The sequence below is a fragment of the Piliocolobus tephrosceles genome, chromosome 16 (genome assembly GCF_002776525.5).
Source record: "Piliocolobus tephrosceles isolate RC106 chromosome 16, ASM277652v3, whole genome shotgun sequence".
NCBI lineage: Eukaryota > Metazoa > Chordata > Mammalia > Primates > Cercopithecidae > Piliocolobus > Piliocolobus tephrosceles.
The window spans coordinates 73,248,647-73,274,600 of record NC_045449.1 but is presented as its reverse complement, the minus strand read 5'-3'; the positions used below and the strand labels follow the sequence as shown (position 1 = coordinate 73,274,600).

The 25,954-nt window shown below is 53.7% G+C and overlaps 1 protein-coding gene across 3 annotated transcripts in view; it reads left to right on the top strand.

Annotated features, from left to right (window-relative positions):
- Positions 1 to 25,954, top strand: part of RBFOX3 (RNA binding fox-1 homolog 3) — a 522,015-nt gene that overhangs the window by 111,970 nt on the left and 384,091 nt on the right. For all 3 annotated transcript variants that reach the window (XM_031934306.1, XM_031934305.1, XM_023211645.1), the window contains exon 2: positions 13,044 to 13,188. The gene's annotated coding sequence lies outside the window, so the exon portion shown is untranslated. The remainder of the gene's footprint in view (positions 1 to 13,043; positions 13,189 to 25,954) is intronic.

Genomic DNA, 25,954 nt, shown 5'->3' with positions numbered 1-25,954 from the left:
GCTGCGCCGATGCTGGGGGAGCGCAGGGTCCCAGCCCACAGGAGCCTCTGCCTTAACCTCCACCCCATCCACCCCCTACACCCACAACTACCTTCTGCCACCCCACCCCTGCACCCAGACTGTGGGTGTCTGCATCCCTCCCCTGCCCCTGTGCCCCACCCTGTCATACCCTCTCCCCCACCTCCCTCCAGCTGCACCCCTGTGCCCCTCAACTACCTTTTTGTACCTGTCACTGTCCCATGCACCCCAGTCCCACCTTCCTGCACCACCATCCCTGTCCTGTACCTCTTCCCGCACCTCCCCACCCTCTGCAGCCCTCCCCCACCTTCCCACCTCCCTGCCCCCAGCACGCTCGCCCTCACCTCCCCACCCGCTGCACCCCTCCCCTGCCTTCCTGCCTGTTTGCACCCCCGTCCCAGTCCCCTCTCCCTCAGCCCACATCTCCACTCCCTGCTCCCCCTTCCCACCTCCTTGTGCCCTTGTACCCCACCCCATCCTGGATTCTACGCTAGTATCCCTCCCTTGTCTCCCTGAAGCCCCCTGCACCCCTCAACTCCCTGTCCTTCTCTGCTTCCCCCCTGCTGTTCCTGGCCCCTGCCAGCTGTCCCTCCCATCTCCCCTTCAGGAGGCTTCTCCAAAGCCTCACTTCCAAGCTGGAGAAAAGCAACTAGAAAGTTCCTCTCTTCACCTCCCACCCGACCTGAGCCAGGTAACTCACCTGTGGAGATCCCCAAGGGGGCCGGGGAGCAGGATGGGCTGTGAGGAGGGGGCTTCGACCCTTAACTGGGCACAACACCTGGGGAAGCAAGCATGGGGATGAACCTGAACTGTGGCAAACCTGCCCTCCATATCCCAGATGGCCACTGTGTGCACAAACAGCCACTCCCCAAGTCCTCCTTGGGGCCCAGTTCCCTGTTCAGATGAAAATCATTGACCTCCAGCTCTGCATGGCCCCTGCATGGGTCCTCTTGTGCCTCTGCCGGGTGTGGCTGTTTCAGGCTGTGGCCCTGGCCCAGATGCTGGTGTTGGTGACCATGCCGCTGGCCACAGATACTGCTCTGTAGGCAGGGTTGGGTTCAGTCCTTGGTGGGCCTCACTTCTGGCCTGGGTCCTGCTGCTGAAGCCCTCGGCTGGGCAGGCCCTCCGGCCTCCTTGCCTGGGCATGGGAGGGTTTATGTCTCCGAGCTGCTTCTCTGCTCCACGCCTCCTACTCCTTCAAGCCTCCACTGTTACCTCCTTCAGAAAGCTGCTCATTCTCCAGCCCACTCCAACCCTCCCTGTGTCCACAGTGCTCTGTATGTCTTCTCTGCAGTGTATTGTACTTACTGGTTGAAATCATGGCAATATGGACCTGTGCCCTGACCCAGGCCCAAGTGCTTTGCTGGTGAGGAACAAAAGCTGGTGCCAGCCTGTGCGGTGGGAGCAGTCCTGCTTACAGGCAAGCCGCGGAAGTTTAGAGAGGTTATGCAACTTGCCCAGGGCTTCATAGCTCTGGGACACAGGGTGGAGGGGGACAGTCAGCCTTCAGGCCTCACCCCTTACACTGCATCTTCTCCTGCCCTGTCTGGCTGCCAGCTTTCCCACCAAGACTCTGAACTGCTGAGGGGACAGGTTCCCACCACCTAGCCCAGTTGCACAGGCTGTTGATGTTTGTTGAATGCTTGAAGGAAATACGGTGGACACTTGGACTTCCTACAGACGCCTTCATGTTAATTGATATTTATTTATTTATGAGATATGAGATGGGGTCTTGCTATGTTGCCCAGGCTAGCCTCAAACTCCTCAGCTCAAGTGATCCTCCTGCCTCAGCCTCCTAAGTAACTGGGATTACAGGCATCCACCACTGTGTCCAGCTTCCCCACTTTTAGAATGATGGAAGAGCTGGTCTGGGTCACCTTCAGAGTCTCCTGTCCTTCTCCACCTCCTCCCCCAGCCCGGTTATGTTTTCTTCCAGAGCCAAGGAGCCCTACTGCTGTGGCAGGTGTGTGACTTGGGGACGGAATGGTTTTTCCACCAGTTGAACTGGGCCTCCAGGTGAAACTCAGGGCTTTTATCTTTCTTTCTTTCCATCAATTTATCCAACAAATATTGAGAGCCTAGGATACCTCACGCACTTGGTTTGTGGTAGTGAATGAAACAGATACCTCCCGGCCTTCATAGGTCATGGCTGAGTAAAGAAACAAATGAAAATATAATTACAACTTGCAACAAATGCCAGGCAGCTATGACAGAAAGTGACCGGGAAACTGGGGTCGGGGACTCCTTTAGCTTGGGTGGTCAGGGAAGGCTTCTCATTGAAGACTGAAGACCCTGGGAGTGGGATCTGAGGGATGCGATGGGGCCAGCAGCCAGGCAGGTAGGTGGCAGGCAAGAAGGACTGGACTGAGACAAGGTAGGGGGAGAACTTGGTCCCTGGGAAGCCAGGGTCCTGCTGGACCTTTGTAGCATCTGACACTCTCCTTCTGGAAATGCTCTTGATACAGTTCGGATGTGTGTCTCCTCCAACTCTCATGTTGAAATTGTTTGCCAGTGTTAGAGGTGGGGCCTGGTGGGAGGTGATTGGATCATGGGGGCGAATCCCACATGGATGGCTTAGCACCAGCCCCTTGGTAATGAGTGAGTTGTCTCTCAATTAGTTCATGTGAGATCTGGTTGTTTAAAAGAGCGTGGTGCCGCCCTCATCTCCCCTCTTGCTGTGTAATGCGCCTACTCCCTCTTCACCTTCCACCATGAGTGGAAGCTTCCTGAGACCTCACCAGGAGCAGATGCCAACACTGTGCTTCCTATACAGCCTGCAGAACCAGGAGCCAATTAAACCTCTTTTCTTTGTAAATGACCCAGCCTCAGGCATTTCTGTATAGCAATGCAAGAACAGCCTAATAGAGCTCTCATCCTTGGGATTTTGTAGTGTTCTCAGCCTTGTCTTCCTCCTTTTGAGGGCTCTTCCTTATCCCTCCTCACCAGCCTTTCTCTCCCACCACTGCCTCCTGGTGTGCCCCAGTGTGACCCTCCTCGCCTCTGTAATCTGCTCTCATCCCGTCTTCTCACTTTGAGTTCTTATCCATGACTGTGGCTACAGCCCCATTCATATTTTTTTTTGTAATCCCTGTGTTGTCTATTGCTGTGTAATAGATTATCCCCAAATTTAATGGCTTTAGACAACAATCATTTATTAGCTCATAGTTTCTGAGGTTCACGAATCTGGGAGGGGCTCAGCTGGGTGCCTGGCTCAGCATCCCTTCGAGGTTGCAGTTTATGTTGGCCAGGGCTGCAGGCATGGGAAGGCCCAAATGGGGCTGGAAGATCTGCTTCTAAGCTGGTGTCTCTCATTGGAGGATCTGCTTCCAAGCTGGTCTCTCTCATGGCTGCTAGCTGTGGCCCCAGTTCCTCTCCAAGTGGCCTCTCTGTAGGGCTGCCTGAGTGTTCTCATGACAGGGCGGCTGACTTCCTCCAGAGTGAGAGAAAGATGGAGGTCTTTTAAGACCTAATCTTAGAATTGATGAACCTTCACTTCTGCTGAATTCTATTGGTCACACAGACCAATGCTGGTATGACAGGGGAGGGGACAACTCTGGGCACCAGGAGGTGAAGACACAGGGGCTGTCTTAGAGCCTGGCTGCCATAGTCCCCATTGCAGACAGGATTCTCTCCAATTTAGATGCTAGCACCACCCACTGACCAACCACCTTCCTGGACATTCCAGGGGCTCTTCAACCTCAGCATGTCCAATGTGAGCTCAGCCCCATCGGCCTTGAAACATCATATTGTGCCATTTCTTCTTTGTTTTGTTCTTGAGACAGTCTTGCTCTGTCATCCAGGCTGGAGTGCAGTGGCATGATCTTGGCTCACTGCAACCTCTACCTCCCAGGTTCATGCAATTCTCCTGTCTCCAGAATAGCTAGGATTTTAGGTGTGTGCCACCACGCTTGACTAACTTTTGTAGTTTTTAAGTGGAGACAGGGTTTCACCACATTGGCCAGGCTGGTCTCAAACTCCAGACCTCAAGCGATCCGCCCACCTTGGCCTCCCAAAGTGCTGGGATTACAGGTATGAGCCACCGCACCCGGCCTTGTGCCATCTTTAACATAGGAAAAGGTGTAAGGAATAGCAGAGTGGACTGCAGGTAATAATGCGATAAATGGCACCTTCACCGAGCTGAAGGCTCCTGCACTGTAACTTCCTGATGTCTTGGTCTCCCAAGCCCACCTTATTCCTCCTCACCTTATCACAAACTGGCCCCCTATTTATGTAGCTGGACAAACCCCAAACCCGGGAGGTGGCTTGCGTCTTCCTCATCTCCCGTGTGGGTAGGACTGGTGTTCGCAGTCACTAATCTCCATCCGCCTTTCCGTAAGCCATTGGATCACCTGGGCTGCCTCCCTGCTGAGATTCCTGCCTTGTTTTTTCCCCTCTACCAGGCCCACATCAGCACCACAGCATGCTTCCGAATACCCAAATCTGCATCATGTCCTGCTTAAAATTCCTCAAACGGCTTTTTAAAGTCCTTTGTATGGTGTTCAAGGTACTTCCTGACCTGGTTCCTGACTTATATGTCTGGTCTCATCTCCTGCTACCCCCAGTCCCAAACTTCCTCTATTATTTGCATTCCCTAGATGGCATTTCCCCTGCCCCTTCTCTCCAAGGCTCTGCACCTGCCCTCCTCTCTCCTCCACTCTTCTCTCCTCTCTGATTCACTCCAGGGTTGGTCACCTGCCCTAGGAAGCCAGAATACCTCCCATGAATGCAGTACCTCTGCTTAGGTTCCCAGACGCCCATCACCCATGTCTCTCTATTGGCTTTTCACGCTTTCATGCACTCGCTCCAGCATGTTTGCTTAGCACCTGGGGTGTGCCAGGCACCGTTCTCAATGGCTTAGCTGTGGCGCTCAGAAAAATAAGGCCCCAACGTTCTGGAGCTTGCCATCTTGTAGGAGCCCATACCCGCCTCTCCTGGGGTTGTGGTTTACCTGTTCTCTCTCTCTCTACACTGCAGGCCCCACAACAGGTGCCTGTGGTGTTTCCAGCTGTGCCCCAGTATCCATGTGGGAGGGACTCATGAGTGTTTTTAGCACAGCAGTGACTCTCTCTGGAAGGGCCAGAACCTGGAAACTAGATGAGTTGCTTGAAACCCAAGTGGCCTACCGAGCCAGCCATAGCCGGGCTGAGGATTTGTTGTTGTTGCTGCTGCATTTTGGGGAACATTTCTGGTTTGGGGCCCACAGTACTCCCTACCACTAGGGTTAGCCTCATGGCCAGGGTTCTGGGCCCCCAACCCAATGAGCCCGGGTCAGGCAGTCTCCAGCCTCTCCTCCAGAAACTGTTCTCCCGACCTGGGGGAAAATTGCTTCCCAAATTACAGCCCTCCACTTCACAAGCTTTAAACACAGCGCCGAGGACACATGAATTACAGAAGGCCCTTCCCTTTCCTGTTGGATACGTTGAATAATGTAACATTTCAACAATACCAAAAGGTACACCGTATTATTAAAACACACTGGTATTAAAAAAGAAGAAGTGTAGCTACAGTAAAATTGTCACCAACTCCCACCAGATGCCAGAAGAATAAAACCCAAATTACTTTTGCCAGAGACAGGATTCCGAAGGCATGAGGGGAGCCAGGAACTCAGCTGGTTTCACAAGAGTGGTTTAAAAACGGGGGGAGGAGGTTCATTTATTCCGAATATTCTATATTCCCTATAATCTTTACTACTAAAATGAGGTGTTCTGTGTTGTTTTTCTCTTGGTTAAAGAAAGAGCAAGTTTTGCTTTCTTAGTTTGAGTCCCATTTCAAACTCTGATTTTGGTTAGGAGCTTATGTTTTGCGGGGTGCAGAGGCTGAGGAGGAACTGGGGTGATGGAAAACAGAAGAGAGCAAAGCCAGCAGCCCTGAAAGGTATCATGAGAGGGATTAGCCACAAAAGATGGCAGAAGTAGAGCCACTGGCACCCAGGGAGAAGCTAGTGTAAGAAAAACAGAAGGAAAGAGAACAGTGCCTTGTGGAACTGCACCCGGGGCAAGCTCCAGAAGGCTGCATACCCTGAGGAAGTGCTGCAGTTGGGAGGGTGCGCAGCTCTAGTGCCTTTGGATAATTCCATGGTTTTAAAAATGAATGTTGGACCAGGCGCAGTGCCTCGCACCTGTAATCCCAGCACTCTGGGAGGCCAAGGTGGGTGGATCGCTTGAGCTCAGGAGTCCGAGACCAGCTTGGGCGCCATGGTGAAAGCCCATCTCTAAAAAAATACAGCCCATTTCTACAAAAGCCCATCTCTACAAAAATTAGCCAGGCATGGTGACGCATACCTGTAGTTCGAGCTACTTGGGGGACTGAGGCGGGAGGATTGCTTGAGCCTGGGCGGTGGAGGCTGCAGTGAGCCGTGTTCAAGTCACTGCACTCCAGCCTGGGTGACAGAGTGAGACCCTGTCTCAAAAAATAAAATAAAGAAAGAATGTTGAATCCTTGCCGTTACTCTCATTCTTTTTTTTTTTTAAACTTTCTGGCAGGACTAGAAGGATAAAAAGTTATGTTCTCTGCAATAAAATGTACCAGCAAAGGTGCAGTTTGGGGAGAAAAGCACAATCTAAAATGTGCGAGTGGAATCCTCTGAGATTTTGCAAGTGCCATTTTCTGAGTCCTCCAGGAAGCCAAATAAGAATGCGGGCATATTTCTGGTGATATCACTATCTTTGTTAAAAAACAAACAAAAAACAAAAACAGATAAGCAAAATGACATAAAACCCAAACTTGATTTCTGATGATTTTAGGGTCCCCCTGGTCTTGGAGTCCCCTATGCTATGTCCCTAAATGGCTCTTTCACAAGCCCATGTCTGACCATCACAGAGAGGCCTGTGGCTCTGGTGGCCTTCAGAGGTCATTTGACTCCTTGGAGTATTAGGAGAAAGTGCAGTTGTGATTTAGTGCAAAGCCCTTTCCGTCGTCTTTCTGTGTGCCTCGTGCAGGGGGCAGGGAAGGTGACATCCCAGACACTTTGGGTGGGGATGGGGTTGCTATTGCACCTTGCTGAATGCCCGGCACCTGGGTCTGCATCTGCCACATAGTAGGCACTTCCTGTGAGTTGATGGGGGAAAGGATGAGGGATGTTCAGATGTCCCAGGTCACACAGTGATAGGTTGGGAGGAGAACCCAGGCCTGTGGGTCCTGCTGCAAGCTTTTCCCTTGCTGTTGCCTGAAATGTTCCAAGGCACACCAACCAGGCTGTTGCAGAGAATGGAGTGTAACATGCCCGGAGAAGATGAACAGCCTCAGAATTCCAGTTCTGCACTGGCAGGGCTACGTCTGCCCCGAGGGGGACCATTGTCTCCTTCCCCCCTGCGCTGCTGTCAGTAGGCCTGGGGAGGGGGTAGTAAAATGGGGGGCTCCTCCTCAACTCACCAGCTACTTCTACCTCTCTGTGATGCCTCATCTTAAATCCTATAAATGAAACCACATCCTCAGATGAGCCTTAATTTATAAAAGGCTAGTGATGTCCCCTTGCATGCTGAAGTTCAAGTGTGGCCTTCTATTTGGAGATCTGGGGGAAAAAAAATCCAGGGTATCTGTATGCTTGGCTGTTGGTCCTCTCTCTGCACAGGAGGCTGTGAGTGCGAGGGTCTCAGGACGCCTGGGTTCTTAGGTGGGCTCAGTTCGCTTGCTTTGCCATGTAGAATGGGAAGGTCATTCCACCTCACCCCCACCTCTAGGAGCCTGAGACCATCCTGTGGTCAGATGCAAATCAGTGACAACTTCTTGATCCCACTTGTTGGTGTTCAGGTCACCCAGGAATTTTCTTTTCTTTTCTTTTTTTTTTTTTCTGAGACGGAGGCTCGCTCTGTCCCCCAGGCTGGAGTACGGTGGCACCATCTCGGCTCACTGCAAGCTCTGCCTCCCCGGTTCATGCCATTCTCCTGCCTCAGCCTCCCGAGCAGCTGGGACTACAGGTGCCCGCCACCATGCCCGGCTAATTTTTTGTATTTTTAGTAGAGACAGGGTTTCACCATGTTAACCAGGATGGTCTCAATCTCCTGACTTTGTGATCTGCCCATCTCATCCTCCCAAAGCGCTGGGATTACAGCTGGGAATTTTCATCGGAAACGTTACCCAGCTCCACGCCACCCACCCAGATTGGCTGCCTTCTTTGCAGCATTCATTTCACCAAAACTGCTGAGCGCCTACTGTGTGCCAGCACTGGCCAGGCACTGGGGCACAATGGTGAGCCAACACTGACGGGGGGCTAAGGACAAGGATGAGGATGGTGGTTCGGCCAGGCCCTCCCCTCCCCTGTCTCAACACATTCTTTCCTAGCTGTGCTTGCCCCTTTCTTCTGGCTGCCCCTGGCCTCTGCAGCATCTTGGTCCATGCAAGTCCACACTTCTGACCAAAGGCAACTCGTGAGTCCAAGGTCGTCGGGGCCCGCCGGGGCAGGTCATCTGACTTCTGCCTTCTCTGCCCTTCCCCGGGACCTGCTGTCCTGGCCTCCTCTCTGCCTGGCCAGTGCGTCTCACCTGGACTATCTGCCTGTGGACTCTGCTCCAGCTACCTTGTGTGCCTCACCCACGCCTCTGCCACGGCCCTCCTCAACCTTCCCCTGTCCAGGCTGGGTGAACGTGCCTCGTCTCCAGAGGCTTCCTTCCCTCCTCTTCCCTCCCTCTGTCTCTCTCACTCCTTCCCCTACCTCCCTCTTTGTTTGTGTGTCTGCTTATTTTTTGGTAGAAGATGCTTTATAGCAGTCCAAATGTTTATTTTTCCATCTTCTCTTTTCAATGACAAGAATTTGAGAGGAGGTCTTTTGGGGCCAGAGCACCAGGGGCTGCCCCAGCTTCGTGCTGCCTCGGGAGCAGTGCTGGCTGGTTCTGCAGCAGGCTGAAGCGGCTAGGCTGAAAGCCGGGAAGAGGAAACCAGTCAGCTGCAGATGGGGGCGCAGGGGTCTTTAAAATCCCTCTCTGAGACTGAGACCCCCCTCCAAGCCCCAGGGCACAGCCCTCACCCTTTGTAGGACACTCCTCACGCTTCCTGGCTCTTCTGGGGGCCCTGCCACCCATGGCCAGCCTTCTGGGGATGCTTAAACCTCTCCCTGGACCCCTATATTATTTGGGGGCTCTGTCATTAAAGCAAAAGGATTAGATCCTGAGGAAGCAGGTGGAGGGTGGGGGTCCAGGATGGCCCGTCTGTGCTCATGTGCATATGTGAGCATGTGTGCACGTGCGTGTGTGTGTGTGTGTGTGTGTGTGTGTGTGTGTAGGGGACAGGATGGGGTCTCAGAATTCCCCACCTGACTCTCAGAAGAGGGGGAGGTGAGGAGGCCTCAGAGGCTTTTCCCTGTGAAGGTCAACAGTGGGGTGTCCCTGTGTGCTCTGCTGTGCTCTGAGTGCTCCCTGTGTGCTGTGCTGTGCTCTGAACACTGCACTCAGCACATGGTGAGGGGCCATAAATACGGCTCAGAGAATGAGGAGGACACAGCTCGCTCCCGCGACAGACTGGACGCTTTTGTCCCCAACAAGTGGAGGAATGGCAGGCTGTGGCCTCGACCAGGCCCCACCCACCGTGGTCCCTGCCACTGCGTGGGCTCGCCCTGAGAAGCCACCTGCAGCCCAGCCCAGCCCCCTACTCCGCTCCCATCCCTGCTGGGCTGTGGGGCCTCGAGAGCCTTCGAGGGGACTTGGTCACTGGGCCTTTTGCCTCCCACTGCGGTTCCACTCCTGCCAGCCACGAGCCTGGGGTGAGCCCTGAGGTCCCCTAAACCCTGTGGCACCAAGGGGTCGGGCGTGGGGCACAGGGGTGCACGCGGAGGGGGCCATAGGCCTGTGTTCTGTGCTATGGGTGATGGTTGGTGTCTCCCACTGCGGAGTGGGGAAAAACACGCCATTACAATCAGGGACAAGCTGTTATCTCCCACTCAGCTCGGGTTGAGGAAAACAAAACCAGGCTGGGCCTATCGGTGGGGCTGGGACGCAGCACCTTCGCCCAGCTGGCGGCAGGGGAGGGGTGCAGGACGCACAGGACTCGCCTACCAACGCCAAGGAGGCTCGAGCCCAGGCAGGGGTGGCTGTGCTGGGGTGGGTCCCCGCGCTCTGGACTCGGCAGCCTGTGGATGGCTCGTGTCTCCATCCTCTAAGCTGGCAGCCGCAGGCGGGGCTGGGCACGACCCGTTAAAATGAAATAACCTCCTGTGAGCTTGGCTTGCAAGGTGCGGAGGAGAGGTGTGGGGGCGCCGGGAGCACCACCTTCAGCTCGGCCTCTGGGGGGATGTGAAGACATTTGCACCCAGAGAAAGGGGCCTGGGTTTCAGGCATGACACGCAAAGGTCTCTGTGCTGGGGAGGGGAGCAGTGGGGTTGGAGCTTCTCTTGGGTTCCTTCATCACATCTCCCCACCCTGTCTTTGCTCCCTCTAATTCCTCCCCATCTCCTTCAGGGGGCTAAGTTCCCTGGCCCTGGACTGGCTGCCAGGCTGGGCAGCGTCGGTGTCCATGTGGCCTCGGGGGATGACTGGGCATCCCAGGGATGGGCTCTGTTTCCATTCCTTCCTGTGGGCGCCTCCCCTGCCAGGGCTGCTCTGGGGAGGGCAGCTCCATCCGCCTCAAAGGCAAGAGAACTGACGAGTCAGGAAGGGTGGCAGCCCCGGCAGACAGCCCGCCTCTCCCCAGGCTCTCCTCCCACCCGGGCCCTGGGCTGCTTCTGCTTTGGGGGTGGTGGGAGAGAGCAGCAGGGCAGGAGTCTCCCTGGACCACCCGCCTCCATCCTGGCTCTGGGAGCCTGTCTGGGGAGGAGGCGACACTGAGAGTTAAAGCAAATGCTTGGGAATCACCTCCAGGACCAGAAGGGTATCCTTTGGTCTCCCTGAAAGCCCCGACAGGACGAGGGGAGACTTGAGGGCTTTCAGATGCTTCTGCTTCTCCGGTCACTGGGGCAGCTGGAAGCTGGGGCTGTGGGGGTGTGGACACCAGGCTCAGAGGAGGCTTGACACAGATCTTCAGTCCCCCACAGACCTCCCTGCCCAGGGCCTGGTGCAGTGTGAGTTCTAGCCCTTGCCTTTTCTGCTCCTGCTGAGAATCAAGCACTTAGGTCGCAGAGAAGCCTGCCGCCTGCTTTCTCTCCCCACCAGGCCAGGCCCCTTCCTGGGGCCCCTTCCTGCCCAACCTGGGCTGCCTTCCACCTCTGTCTGAGTCCTCTACCTCTGTTTAGGTCCCTTGCCCCCGGGCCCTCTCCCAGCCACCTCCCTGGCTGCATTTCATCCATGGAACTGTTCATATTACTTACACTTTTGCCATTGAAAAGTGGCTCCCACGCCCAGCACTGGGCACTGGGCTCGGCACTGATGGTCCCTGAAAGGGCAGATGTTCCCCAGGCATTGCTCCAGGGTTGCTGAGCTCTCTGGGATGCTGGTTCTGCTCCTCAGTGTGGGGGTTGTACTCCGTTCAGTGACTGGATTTTAGGAAAAGAAACAAATTGGTGAATTTATTATTGTTGTTGTCGTTGTTGTTTAAAACCCCGTTGTGAAATTTCTGGGTGCTGCCAGTGGTGGGGGCGATTCAGGGAGACACACAGCTCAGCCACTCCCTGGCCACCCCGCTCTCATGACTCTATCCCAAAGACAGTCTCTCGGGTTGATCAGAGCGGATCTCCTAGATCGTTTTTGTGTCCTGTCTAGCTGACGGCACACACACACTGTTTGGGTTGGAGTAAATTAAGCAAACAAGACTTTCCAGGCTCAGGTCTACCCCCTGCCAGCCCCTACCAACTAAACAAACAGAATCCTCCGGCCCCCTCCGTTTCCCGGGAATTCCTGCTCTCCGGTGTGATAGTGGGATACGATTCTAAATAAACCCAGAAGAATTAATGGGGGAGTAACTTTTGTGGGTTCATTCATTCATTCATTTACTTATTCACTCAGAAAAATATGGAGCGAGCCCCAGCTATGTGCCAGGCACATCCTGGGCATTGGGGATTCAGCACTAAATCCAGCAGATATGAACGCCTGCCCTCAGGGAGCCTGCATTCCAGCAGAGGCAAAGCGGGATGGCGGGATCCTGGCACATCCACATGAAGCCAGATGTGCTAAGTCCCGGGAGGAAATTCATGGGGAAAGGAGAAGGAAATGCCATAGGAATGCTGGTTATTTTGATGGGGTGTTCTGTTCCTGGATGGCCTCGGAAAGGTGCCATATGTGCACAGTTCTGAGGCAGGTGCGCAGGGAGGCGGGGAGGGACGGAGGGAGTGAAGGAGCCCTGCAAATGTGCAGGGAAGAGCATTCCATGCAGTAGACGTGCAAAGGCGTGGTGCAGGGGTGGGGTCAGGGAGGCATGCGCCTGCGTGGAGGGATGGCCAGGAAGCCAATGGGGCTGCAGGGGAGAGAGGGAGTGTGCTAGGAGAGGGGGCCAGACTGCCGAGAGCCCCAGAAGCAAAGGAGGGTTGGCCGTGAAGCTGTCTACGAGTACACGGCCGCCTTGTGAGACCTTGCATCTGATCTTCTTAGGAAGTCCCCAAATCATAAAAGCCCGACTCACCTGGCTTGCAGGCCGCTGAAGCAACTTTAAGTGTTTCTTCCAAGTGATACAGGACACCAGTGAAAGGCTTTGTCACCAGATCAGGACAGTGACATCATCGTATGAATATTTTTAAAAGAGAGGGACAAAGTAGCTGGGGGAGTGCAGACAGTGGTGGGTCCTGGAATCTAGGCTGGATGGGGGAGGAAGCGAGAGCAGGCGGCGGTGGGAGAGGCGATGGGGAGGGGCCCGCGTGGTGGGGTGGAAGAGTTGCTGGGGGTGGAGGACCATTGCAAGTGGGCTGGGAGGGGGCGGACCCTGGGATGGACTGCACCGTTGGTTGTTCGGCAATAGGGTCGTAATGATGTGTTTTCTGCAAGTTTCCTTTTACTCCCCTGGGGCATAAAAAGCCAAGTGCCCTTTGGAGGGTGCCAATCCCTGGTGGCAAACGGTTGGCTTTGAAGCTGCTTCTCCCTTGTTTATTAACACCAAATGTTTGTTTTAGATCAAAAGGAAGATGTTTCCTTCAAAGGCATTTTTTTTTACTTGCTTTTTTCCCCCTGCAGGTTGAAATTCTGTCTCTGAGAAGCTAACAGTCTTCCTGCGGTCGCTGCTCCTCCCCAGCAGCACCCTCCTTGCCAAGGACGGTCCAGAAGGAGCCCCACTGGGGCCTCCCCGCACAGCAAAGCAGACCTCACCTCCCGCTACCAGGTAAGGCGGTCCCACCTGTCCACCACGCCCACGCCCAGAGTTTCCATTTGTGGAGGAAATATATTTTAATGCGGCGATTTTATTTGACAGAAAGGGTTGCGGGGTAGGGACGTTCTGTGCTGGTCTCTAGTTTTCAGGTCATGGTGTCTTTGTGGAGTAGGAGGGGGGTGTCGACGGATGCCCAGGAAGGTATGGGGTAGAATTTTTAAGGAGTGACCGCTCTTCGTACCCTGAAGCCTATCAGCCTGGCTTTGGGGCAGTTAGTCCTGGAAGGAGGTTGGGCGGGGTGTGGGGTCCACTGTCTGGTGTCAGCAGAGATGCCATAGAATCCAAGGTCAGGGCCTGACCTTCCCCTGCACGGTTCATGTTCTGCTGCCCAGATTGCCCCGCAGCTCAGGGAGGGCCCTGAAACCTTCGTGCGGCTCTAGAGGGGACGGCGTGATGCCTCTGTTCCCACCCCCCGTTCAGCTCTGACACTAACTGCCAGTCAGCGTCCGACTCCACAGGGTTCGGGCAAAGCGCTTTGTAAGACGGCTCTCACTTGGAGTGCGAGCTGCCAGGGCCACCTGCACTTGTGACCAGTGGCAAATTCAGAAGTTCCCAGGACCCCTCAGTTTTGATAATTTGCTACAATTCACAGAACAACAACAAAAAGGCACTACACTAAAAATGACAGTTGTTGACAGTCGTGTGATACACATCGGTTAAGGTCGGGCAGCGTCCTGGATACGGAACATCCACACCCACTCGCCGTGGAGCTAGGACGCACCACCCTGCTGGTTCACCCACAACCGAACGCTCCCCGAGTCACGTGGCTGAGCTGTCTCCAGCCCTCTCTGCTCCTCTGAGGTGGGGAGTGAAATTTCCAAGCCTCTCATCACGTGCACGGCCAGCCTCACGCTGGAAGCCTCCTAAGGGTCCTTATGCGTTGCAGGTCAGCACATGGTCAGGTGTGGGCAGGAGTGGCTTATGACTAACAGAAGACACTCCTATCCCTTGGAAACTCCAGAGGTTTTAGAGATCACTTCCCAGGAACGAGGGACAGACACCAGGTGAATTCTTTCTTAAATCCCCATGAGGTTCAGTGCAGCCCCATTCCCTGCTGATAGACAGGGCAAAGCTGTGGGTCATTGACCCCCATGCAGGGAGGGCTGGAGCCCTGAAGCCTGCAGGCAGGCTTGCATGATGACCCTTTCTGGGCTGAGCAGATGATACCAGAACCCTAGGCAAAGAGATCAGAGGCCCAGACACAGGCTGGTCTCTCCAATACCCATCAAAAGATGCCCTTTCCAGAGCCCGCAGAATCGGAAATCTCTACGCACAATCTGGGTGCATCTCCAGGCATGTGCTGCTTGCTTCTCTCTGATGAAGGCCATGGGTGCTCTTCTCTGCTCCAGGGCTCCCTGGGGTCTTCTTGAAGTAGCTCATTGATCCAGACTGTCCTGCATTATTCATTCCACAGCCTCAAGCCCCCGATGTGCTGAGCCCTGTTTGGGGTGCTGGAGACGCAGTGGAGACAAGGTCAAGTTCTGGCCCTCATGGTGTTTATATTTAGCAGGGACATGGAGAATAAATGTATGATAGGCGCATATAACGCTGTGAGGATAAATGCAGCACGCTAAGACCGGGGCGAACGGTGGGGGCTGTGGCTTGCACAGGACAGAAGGGCAGGCCCCGGGTGCGGACATTGTGAGCCGAGACAGAAGGAAGGGAGGGAGGACCCCAGGATGTCTGAGGGGAGAGCGTTCCAGACAGAGGGAATGGCCAGTCGCTGAGGCAGCGACATGTGGGCATGCTGGAGAAGTAGCAGGAGGGGCTGCTGTCCCGGGGTCTGGGGACTGTGCAGGTGGAGGCAGGAGATGACGAAGAGGGTCCAGGACTGGATGCAGAGGCCTTTAGGTTGGGGCTGAGGATTTTGGATTTTGTCTTAAGGGTGATGGGAGCCACTGCAGGGTTCTGAGTGAGGGATTAAATGGCCTGATTTGGGATGGATGAAAAGGGCCTTCTGTGAGGGGGACAGAGTGGAAGCAGGGGACAGCTGAGGAGCCCACTATCCCACTCTATCCCCGGGAGCACTAGCTCTGCCATGGAGCCAGGAGGAGAGGACTGGTGGATCTGGGCCCATGTCTGAGATAAGCCCTTAAACAATTCCCCTCCTCTGCTGAAACGGCTGTCACTCCATTCCGTAAACCATCAGGGACCCCTCGGGGAGCCCAGATGGGAAGGCCACACACCCCAGCCGGTACCAGGACAGAGAAGCAGCAATGTGACTGTTCAGAGGGCAGGAATCCCACTCCTCATTCTGGCTCCTTCTGCCCTGGGGCTCGCCGCAGTGTCGTGGTGAAGGCAACGCTGGTGTGCCATCAGCCACGGCTCCTGGTCAGGTCACTCTGTGCCAAGATCACCGTGCTTGCAGGCTGTCTGAGAAAATGTATACTGGACACGAGGTTTGGGCCTTGCCTCAGTGCAGGACGAGCGACCCCCTGAGATCATGCTCTGTCTCTGGAACCTCAGAGGCCTAGTTCCAAGAAGATGCTTGCAGCTCCGTCCCTAGGGGAGGGCCCCGATGTACAGACATCCTGCAGGCCATGACAGTAGCACCATCTCCCATGCTCCTCTGCAAATGCCACTTCCTGCTGCCTCCAAGAAGGAGGTTGCAGGGCCCAGCCTCACCTTTCTGTGGGTCTGAGAACCTGTGTCCCCGAAATAGGTATATTCTTGGGGTCATCAACAGTGAAAGCACAAGACCAGCCCACCCCCGAGGGAGGGTCTGGGAAGTCCAGGGGCTGGTAGGGTCACCCCACAAGCGCTTTTGGACCTGAGCTGCTTCCCTCGGTGTGTTCACTGTCCAGCCCCTTGTTGATTCCAAAGGTGTGCTCTGAATTGTGAAGCGAGGAATCTGCATTTCAGAGTCTTCCTTTTCTGGAAGGGCGAGGTCAACGGGCGAGAAGGAAGCCCTTCTGAGCAAGGAGCAATGCGGTCCGAGGCCTGTGTGTGGCTTTGAATCTCTGCCTGTCTTTTATTCACCTTCAGGAGGGTGGGTGGTGGGTGTCTGAAGGAAGAGGGCCAGGTACATGTATCTGAGGTCAGGTGTACCTGCAGACACCCTCCTGCCCCGCGTGCTCCTGGGTTATCCCTGCGGCCTGGACATGGGCTGCAGAGAAGGGGCTGCCAAAACCACCTTCGGGCTACCAGAGCTCTGGCATGTGGATGCCATCGATGGCCCAAAGGAATGTGACTAGAGGAAGGGGCTTCCTAAGAGGGACTTGGAGATTAGTGATGGAGAAACCCAGGGAGGGAAAACCCTGCAGGAGCTTTTGCCCCAATGAGGCGGGCTGGCCTTTCTGATTCAGGAATGGCCTTGGCAAGGAGGCCTTTGAGCGAGACTCCCCATCACTGCAGGCGAGTCCTTGCTTCGAAGGGAGTGAGGGGAGGAAGCCATTTCCGCCTAGGACATTGCCTCAGCCCCGGTTCATTTCCTCTGCCTTGGAAAGGGTCCCGTCAATTAGATCCCATTTTAAAGCTCATCCCTTTAAATATGGATTCAATTTGGCTTTTACTGTATAGTAAATTCTAAGTCCTTATTAAAAACATGGATGGAAATTAATCTGCTGCAAAACGAGATTTGTCTGTTACATGCAGTGGCTGAGGCCTGGGGCAGATGGGTCTTTCAGGTCCGCAGGGAAGAGATGGACCTGAGCAAAAACTCCAGAGGAGGGTCATCTGCTCCTCCAACCCTGACCCTTCCCTTCCTTTCCTGTCCCCTTCGCCACTCCCATGGGGTAATAGGAATTTTCCTAAAGCACGTTGCAGTCCATTGTTGGGGTCACTCAGAGGAGCCAAGGAGTGTGGCCGGTTGTCTTTTCTCCAGATGTTTTTGGGGACGGGAGCACCTTTGTTCTGGAGCTGAGAGAGAAACAAAATCTTCTGCCCTGATGCAGACAGCATGAGACGGGAGCGGGGGCTGCCGCGTACGCGGTGGGGCTGAGAGTGAGCCTGCCATGGTAGTGCAGCTTAGGCTATCCAAACTCATCCATCCACCCCGGCCCTCACCCTCAGGGACGCACCCATGAGCAGCAACACGTGACTTCCCATAAATCATCTCCGAATGAGCGTGCTTCCTGCACTCATCCATCACGCCCGTCTCTTGTCTGCTTGTTTTTAAAAGCTGTTAAACTGGAATCCATCACAGGGGAGCATGGCACCCTCGAGGGCCAAGCCGAGACACGGGCTGCCCGCGTCAGCTGTGGGAACGTGCGCGGGGCTTTCTGGAGCACAAGCCTGAGCGTTGCCTGGTGGCAGGAAGACAGAGATCATGGCTTCATCTAGTTACACCAGAAGTGGATGGGACGTTGCCCCCAGGCTTGCAGTGAATGCATTCCTGCGGCGGGAGCTTGTCCTACGTGCTCCTGGGTGGAACAGGCGGTGGCCAGCTGAAGGACGTTGCTGGGGTCTCTCCTTCCTGCAGGGGCATCTTATTTCCTTCCTGGATCCAATATTTTAATGAGAAGACTTTAGTTTGAGCCAGTCTTTGAAGATATGGGTCCTAAAATCTTCTGTGATTCCTTTTCTTTTCTTTCTTTCTCTTTTTTTTGAGACGGAGTCTCGCTCTGTCGCCCAGGCTGGAGTGCAGTGGCCGGATCTCAGCTCACTGCAAGCTCCGCCTCCCCGGTTCACGCCATTCTCCTGCCTCAGCCTCCCGAGTAGCTGGGACTACAGGCACCCGCCACCTCGCCCGGCTAGTTTTTTTGTATTTTTTTAGTAGAGACGGGGTTTCACCGTGTTAGCCAGGATGGTCTCGATCTCCTGACCTCGTGATCCACCCGTCTCGGCCTCCCAAAGTGCTGGGATTACAGGCTTGAGCCACCGCGCCCGGCCCGTGATTCCTTTTCTATTGATAAATGTATTTGGAAAATATTTAGGAAGGGTGCCAAGCTCAGCCACTTCAGCCCCTCATTCTGATCCTGCCTAATTCTGCCACCCTGCCCCTTTGCTTGCTTGTTCTCAGAACAAGCTCTGAGGATGTCCCTGTGAGAAAGAGGATGCAAGACAAGGACCTGGGGCCCCACTGCATTGCTTCTGTTTCTCCCTTTCTTCCTCCTCCTCCTGTTTTCCTCCTTTTTTTTTTGTTTTTTTGAGACGGAGTCTCTCTCTGTTGCCCAGGCTGGAGTGCAATGGCGCGATCTCCACTCACTGCAAGCTCCACCTCCCGAGTTCACGGCATTCTCCTGCCTCAGCCTCCCAAGTAGCTGGGACTACAGGCGCCCACCACCATGTCCGGCTAATGTTTTGTATTTTTAGTAGAGATGGGGTTTCACTGTGTTAGCCAGGATGGTCTCAATCTCCTGACCTCATGATCTGCCTGACTCAGCCTCTCAAAGTGCTGGGATTACAGGTATGAGTCACTGCACCCTCTTTTTTTGTAAAATTGATCTTTATTTATTTTTTTGAGATGGAGCCTTGCTCTGTCACCCAGGCTGGGGTGCAGTGGCGCAGTCTCAGCTTACTGCAACCTCTGCCTCCTGGGTTCAAGAGATTCTCCTGCCTCAGCCTCCTGAGTAACTGGGATTACAGATGCACGCCATCACGCCTGGCTAATTTTTGTATTTTTAGTAGAGACGGGGTTTCACCCTGTTGGCCATTCTGGTCTCGAACTCCTGAGCTCAAGTGATCCACCCACCTCAGCCTCCCAAAGTGCTGGGGTTACAGAGTGAGCCACTGTGCCCGGCCTTCCTCCTCCTCCTTTTCTTCTTCTTCCTCTTCCGTCTCCTTTTCCTCTTTCTCCTCTTCCTTCTTTTTTCTCTCCCCCTACTTCTTTCCTTTCTCATGCCTCCTTCTCTTCCTACTTCCCTGTCTGTCTCCTCTGTCCCTCCACCCCGTTGAGGAATTGTGTGCACTTCAGGTTTTTCTGTACTTTCTCTTCCAGGGCCCCTAATTCTGCCACTCTGCCTCTGTCTATCCTTTCTATCATCTGCTTCCTTCTCTGCAGTTCTGGTGACTTGGCAGTCAGCACTCACCCCTCACAGGGGTCGGGGAGGAGATGAGGAGACATCAGAGATGCCTTATCCCTTCTCCTTTCCTCTTCAAGGGGAAATGTGTGGCTGGAATCCTTCACACCCCCTCAACTGACTGGCGTGGGGTTTGCCTCCAAGAACTCTTTGTCTCCAGACAGATGTCACAGACCTCAGTGGCAGTTGTGCTATTTTGTCCCATCTGCTTCTGGCTTCGCCTCTATCCTTTTCTTTGCCCTATACTTGTTGGCTGAAGGATAAAACTGCTTGTTGGCACTGGTGTGACATTTTTTTAAAAAAATAGAAAAACGGGCCAATATTTTTCCTTGGTGACTTTTGAGCTCTGTGAGTGAGCAGCAGAGGAGGTTGGGCGGGTCGCAGAGGGCGCTGTCGGCGAGTTCCCCAGGACACCGCTCCCAATTACAGCCCATTAGTCACTCCGTGTGTTAAAGCATTAAGAACAATTAAGGGTGAGAAGAGCTTCCAGATGTAGTTCCAGTGCTGGAGTGGGAAGGGAGGCCCTGCCGCTGCTCCCCAGATGGAAATAATCCAAGGAGAGGAGCCAGCAGGGCTTGGCCCCTAGGGTGTCGTTGGCCCCCAGAGCCCGGGGTGTCAGGTGCAACCCCCAGGACAGTCAACCTGGCCAGTGGGGCTGGAAATTCAGATCATCTGGGTGGATGTCCTGTGACTGCCATCACAGAATGCCACGGACTGGGTGGCTTCACATGAGAGCTCTTTGTTTGCGCCAAGTCCTGGAGGCTGGGATCAAAATCAGGGTGGCAGTGGGGTTGCTTCTCAGGGAGGAGCTTTCCCGGCACATGGAGGCTTTTCTCCCGGCTCTGGGGGCCACTGGTCATCCTCTGTGGGCCTTGGCTTATAGACGCACTGTCTGTCCAGTCTCTGTCTCCATCATCACGAGGCAACCCCACCCCCATGCCTGTCTGCCGCGCGTGACATTCCTGTGTGTGTGCATTTGTGTGTGTGTGTACATGTGTGCAGGCATGTGTGTGCACGTGTGTGTTCTCATTCCCGTCGTCTTCTAAGGATACCAATCATTAGATGAGGGCCCACCTCTTAACTTGATCACATGTGCAAAGACCTTATTTCCAACTAAGGCCACAGTCCCAGGTCCTGGGGCTTAGGGATGGAACATGTTTTGAGGGGACGTGATTCCACCCACTGCATCCTCCAAGGCTGCCGAGGAGGAAGATGAGCCCAGGCACTATGACTCTACAGCCCACGACTCATCCTGATGTGGCCCCTGGCCCTCACAGTCCTGATCTCACCCAGACACTGAGAAGCTCTGGAAAAGAACCATCCCTTGGCCGATTTTAAGACAATGATAAGAAGGTGTACAGGCCGAGCAGTAAAACCAAGGCCAGAATGACTGGAGCTGTAAGAGTAGACATCGAAAGAACCCCAGGACCCCAGGTCAGAAGGCCGTCCACAGACCTAGAGGAGAGGGAGGCGCCTGGTGCGATGGGCTGAGATCCTTCTCTGTCCCCCGCCCACTTCCCACCTCCCACTGCTGCGATCGGACTTGAGAACAAACTAAGAATTAAAAAGCCAGACCCCAAATCTAAACCTAAAAATAAACAGTTCGTGCTGCAAGTTTTGGGCGCACACTTTTGTCACAGGAGAGAGAAACCGGAGTCTTGCTCTGCCTGTGGGAGAGGGAAGCGTTGTAGAGCTGGGCCAGGAGAGGGGAGCCCGTGAGGTCTCTCCGGGGGGCTCTTGAGATGCAGAAGGAATGGATTGGAAGGAAAGGTCGGAGCCAGGCCTGAGAAGCAGAGGGAAAAAGAGACCTCTGGGGAGAGAGGGATGTGGACACATTTTTGGGTGGGCACGGGTGCTGAAGTTAGTGATGCGTGAGGCTCTGGCGGTGAGGCAGGCCAGTGGGCGTGCAGCAGGGACTGAGTCAGGTGGTGATGGTGAAGGTAAGAGTCCAGGGCTGGGGGAGACCCATGAGGACTTTTGGAAAAGGAACTAATGGCACCAAGGAATGAGGGGAAATTGAGGCAGGAAACAGATTCTGGGTATACGCTGCACTGAAGTTCACGGGTACAAAAGTCAAATGTGAGTGAAGTGACTTTCTGCACAGACTTTGCTCCCTATTTTCCCTCTGCATGCACAGCCCACCCTCCTCTGAGATGCTGAGTCCTCCAGCGATAGGGGCCATGTCTTCAGTGAGAGTCAATGAATGATTGTCGCCATCCGTTGAGGGGAAGGAGGGTTAGTCCTCGTGTTCCAGGATGGTATGTTGACACATGTGTGCAAACATGATCCCAACAGACCCCTCACACGGAAGTAACTGTGCAGAATTTGTGACTGCATCATCACAGAGATGTTCTGGATAGAGAAACATGAGAAGGTTCCACACGGATCTGTACAAATCCATTCGTTTTAGATACAAAATTATCAAGGGCCACCAGGGACCTGAGTTAACAGCACCCAAGAGCCTAAGTGGTTCTTGCTGGCCTCATTCTTAGATGGGACCTGGGGCTGAGGCCCCTTGGTGTGATTCCGGAATTTCTTCATTTTTTTTCTCTGCGTTGACACGTACATTCCTCAGAGGGGGCTGTCAATGAATTCCACAGCAAAGGTGAATGGACGCGTGAGGATTTGTATGGATTGGGAGAAAATTATTCTTTTACCCGATTTGCAAGGATACACAAAGTGTTTGCAGGCTTGGTGCTTTCAAAGACATCTGTGTTCTGTTGGGGAAAGAACAGAAAAGGAGCGTCAGCAAATGCCTGAGGAAGGAAAATTAATTTAGAAGTAGAGGTCAAGGCAAGCCTAACTTTAGTTCTGCGTGTGTGTGTGTGTGTGAGTGTGTGTGTGCTTTTAGGAGGAGGAGGAGAAAAATGGAGGCGGCACAGAATAATTTTTCTTTTTTCCTTTGGGGTGGGAGGGGAGACGGAGCTTGGACAGATGGTGTTTCTGAGTGACCTTGCATTGCTGAGCGTTGCTGAGTAATGGCTGGAATCGCAGGGAGCTTGCAGGGTGTGGCCACCTGCAGTCACCAGCGGGAGTTATCAGGATGTCAACATTATGGGAGGGCCTGAGAGCAAGCAAAGATAAACCCAAGTTCAACAAAGATCAAATAACACACTCGTAACATAACTCCATGTGGGAGGCATCTGTGGGCCTGGAGTGTCCAGAACAGTGTGCAAGGCCTGGAAATCCATCAGGCTGACGTCCCTGAATGACACGTGTGAGCAGGTTATCTTACCCGAGGTTCTCGTCCCAAAATTTATATGAATCATCGTGAATCCTCACGACAGTTCCACCTCAGGCTCTGTGAGGAAGCCGAGCTGCAGATAAATGACCAGCCCAGGGCCACACAGAATTCGAACCCACTGCATCTCCCTAGCAATAGGCTCGGGACACACCTCACATGACCCATATCCCAGCTACTCAAAGTGAGGTCTGTGGATGGGTGCCAGCCAGTGAGCTGCCGCTGCTGATCCCTGCAACAGTACGGAAGTTGAAAGTCAGCATTTAGACTTTGACAGTCATTTGAAGGAGTCATTTTAGGTCTGATGAGTCTAATCATAAAAACCTGGGCTTTGTACTTTGTATGCCTTCTTTATTCCATGTTTCTAGTGATTCCTTTTTTATAGGTTTTCTGAACACCAAAAGTATAGGGCTTGTCATCTCAGCTACTCAGGAGGCTGAGGTGGGAGGATTGGTTGAGCCCTGGTGTTTGAGATCAGCTGGGCAGCATAGTGAGACCCTGTCTCAAAAAACAAAACAAAGAAACAAAAATGTAGGTCCAGAATGAATTGGAAATAAACCAATGAGTCCTTCACCACAGATAGTTTAAGAAGTGCCGGTATAGAGGCCACACAGGTCAGATCACAGAACTTGCCATGTTTGAATAAGCTCTGCCACTGACCAATGGACCCAGGGCAGTGTCCTCGCTTGGGAACGGAGGGTGGTCATGAGATGTGGGAGGTATGTGGTCGGCTTGGGCTGCCACAACAAAGCCCCTCAGTCCAGGAACTCACACAACAGAGGTTAATTTTCTCAAAATTCAGGAGGCCAGAAGTCTAAGATCAAGCTATTGGCAGCATTGGTTTCTTTGAAGACCTCTCTTTTTTTTGAGATGGAGTCTTGCTCTGTCGCCCAGGCTGGAGTGCAGTGGCCGGATCTCAGCTCACTGCAAGCTCTGCCTCCCGGGTTTACACCATTCTCCTGCCTCAGCCTCCCGAGTAGCTGGGACTACAGGCGCCACCACCTCGCCCGGCTAGTTTTTTGTATTTTTTAGTAGAGACGGGGTTTCACCATGTTAGCCAGGATGGTCTCCATCTCCTGACCTCGTGATCCACCCGTCTCGGCCTCCCAAAGTGCTGGGATTACAGGCTTGAGCCACCGCACCCGGCCGAAGACCTCTCTTTGGCTTGCAGATGGTTGTCTTCTCCCTGTGTCTTTGCATGGCCGCCCCTTGATCTGTGCATGTCTGTGTCCTAATCTTCTCTTCTTAGAAGGACACTGGTCAGAGTGGATAAGGCCCACCCATATGGCCTGGTAAGAGTCCTATCTCCAAATGAGGTCATATCTAACATACTGGGGGTTAGCACTTCAACGTACGAATTTTGAGAGGGCATGATTCAGTCCGTAATAGAAGGGTGCACGGGAATTTTCTGTACTATTTTTGCAACTTCTTGTGATTCTTAAATTATTTCAAAATACTTTAAGGACTACCACTCCCAGCCCTCTGCCACCAGCTAACATGGCCACTGTGGTTTATCTCAGATGGGTCCTGTCAGGCACACTCATCATTCCAGGTTTGGGGGAGCTGCTCTCTGGGATGGAGACCAAGTGGGCATGACCCAGAGCCCACCTTCCACCCCAGCTTCCTGCCCTCTGGTCCTGCACATCTGCAGAGGGCAGCTGGGCGGTCGTCGTCATCTGTGCATGGAGCTGCCTCTTTGGTCCTGTCTCTCATCGCCTGTCCCCTTTGCTCTCTGGGGTTCCTGAAGGGCGCAGGCTGCAGCTTCCTCTGTTTCTCCCACAGTGCTGCACATAGTAGGTTTCCATAAAGGGTTTTCCTGAGGCGTCTTTGATATACTGTGCTTGGTGGAAATTTAGTCGCCCCTCTTGAAGTGTTCTCCTTTGACCCTGCAGAACGGTGGGGTCCCTAGGTGTGAGGTGTGGTGCAGGAGTGATGCGTGGGGCTGGGCTAGCCAATCCGCCTGCGTCCACGCAGGCTCTGCACACACCCTGGCCACGGGCATGCAGGCAGTGCTACTCACTTGGCAACATTCACAGAGTCCTTTCTTGTTATAAAAAGCACTTTGGGTGATGATTGTCCTTTAAACACTGAAGTCCACGGAGAGGTGACAGGTGTGTGTGCGCCTTCCTTGTTTATGTCATGCCATTTGTAGCTGAGGAAGCCCATGCCTGTACCCGCAGTGCTGGATAACCGGCGGCTGCCTCAGCCACCAAAACAAATGTCCCTCAGGCCGGGGTGACCAGAGGTGACGTTTGAATATTGTTTCTTGTCTGTGAGCCAGAATGTCATTGGATGGGTCATATTATTCTAAACCATTCTGTTGCTCCAAAAGTTCCCAAGGCAAGGTCATCATGGTTTTTGAATTATTTAGTATTTTGCCCAGCCCTGCACGCTCTTTGAAAAATGCGTTGCCCTCATTTCCTGGTGAATACCCCAAGCGTCGCACCCCGACCAGTGCTGGTCACATACCCCACTTTCCATGAGCTGAGAGCCATGATGGCTGGTTCCCATGAGAGACCCTTCGTGTGTCCTGGCCTCTTCCAGCAGGAGGGGTGCCAGGGACCCAGCAGTCACCTCCGTTTTGTAGTGTGGATGTCAAGCATTATCACTGAGGCCAGCAGAAACCTTATTTTGACCACCTACGAAGCAGTTAATTTGGTTGAGTTTTTCTCCTTCACTGAATAGAAAGGAAGGGCTAATTCTTTTATGTTTTTTTTTTTTTTCGTGGTGGTAGCATCACAGAGCTAGGACATGCATGCAGTGGGCTGTGCTTAGGCAAAGGGAGATTAAGTGGCTTGTCTTGGATGACATAGAGGCACACGGCATTTCCCTGGAGGTATACATTTTCCCTGGAAGACTCCAGAAGAGAGGAAATATTAAACCTGTGCCCCTGAGGGACTGGGCGTATGTTGCCAGAAGGGGTCCAGAGAAAGGATGACATTTCTTTGAAGTCTTATTTGTTCTCTTAAAACTTCAAGCACATCTTACATTGAATCCACAATAGCTTGTGCTGGCTGTAACCTAACAGTTATACTTTCCCCAGACACTTTGGCTAGAAAGGATACTGTGAGAAGAGGCACACGCGTGGGCTGTGTGGCCAGCCACCCTCATCTCACCTCTGCACACCCTTGGGGGGCTGAGGGGGGTTCCCTAGTTTGAGAAGCATGTGGTAGGATGTTGGGAAAGGGATTCTAACCTTAGATGCATGTGTGTGCTGAGGGGTGGTTTGGAGTAGAAGAATTTTAATGCTACCTTCCTTTGAAATTTTACGAGACTCTGCTTATAATGTGGCAACATTTCACACAGGGAGCCAGTAGCCTCAGGGGCAGGGGGAGCTGTTGAATGAAGACAGCCCTCCTTCCAGCCCTAGCCCACCCACCAGCCTGTCTGGTTTGCTGTTGACAGTCTTTACTCTTTCCCCTCTGTCTAGCAGGGTGGACACATGGTATTTTGGCCACTGGGGCCAGGATGACGTCCCAGGTACACACGCGTGGGCCACTGGGGCCAGGAGGACGTC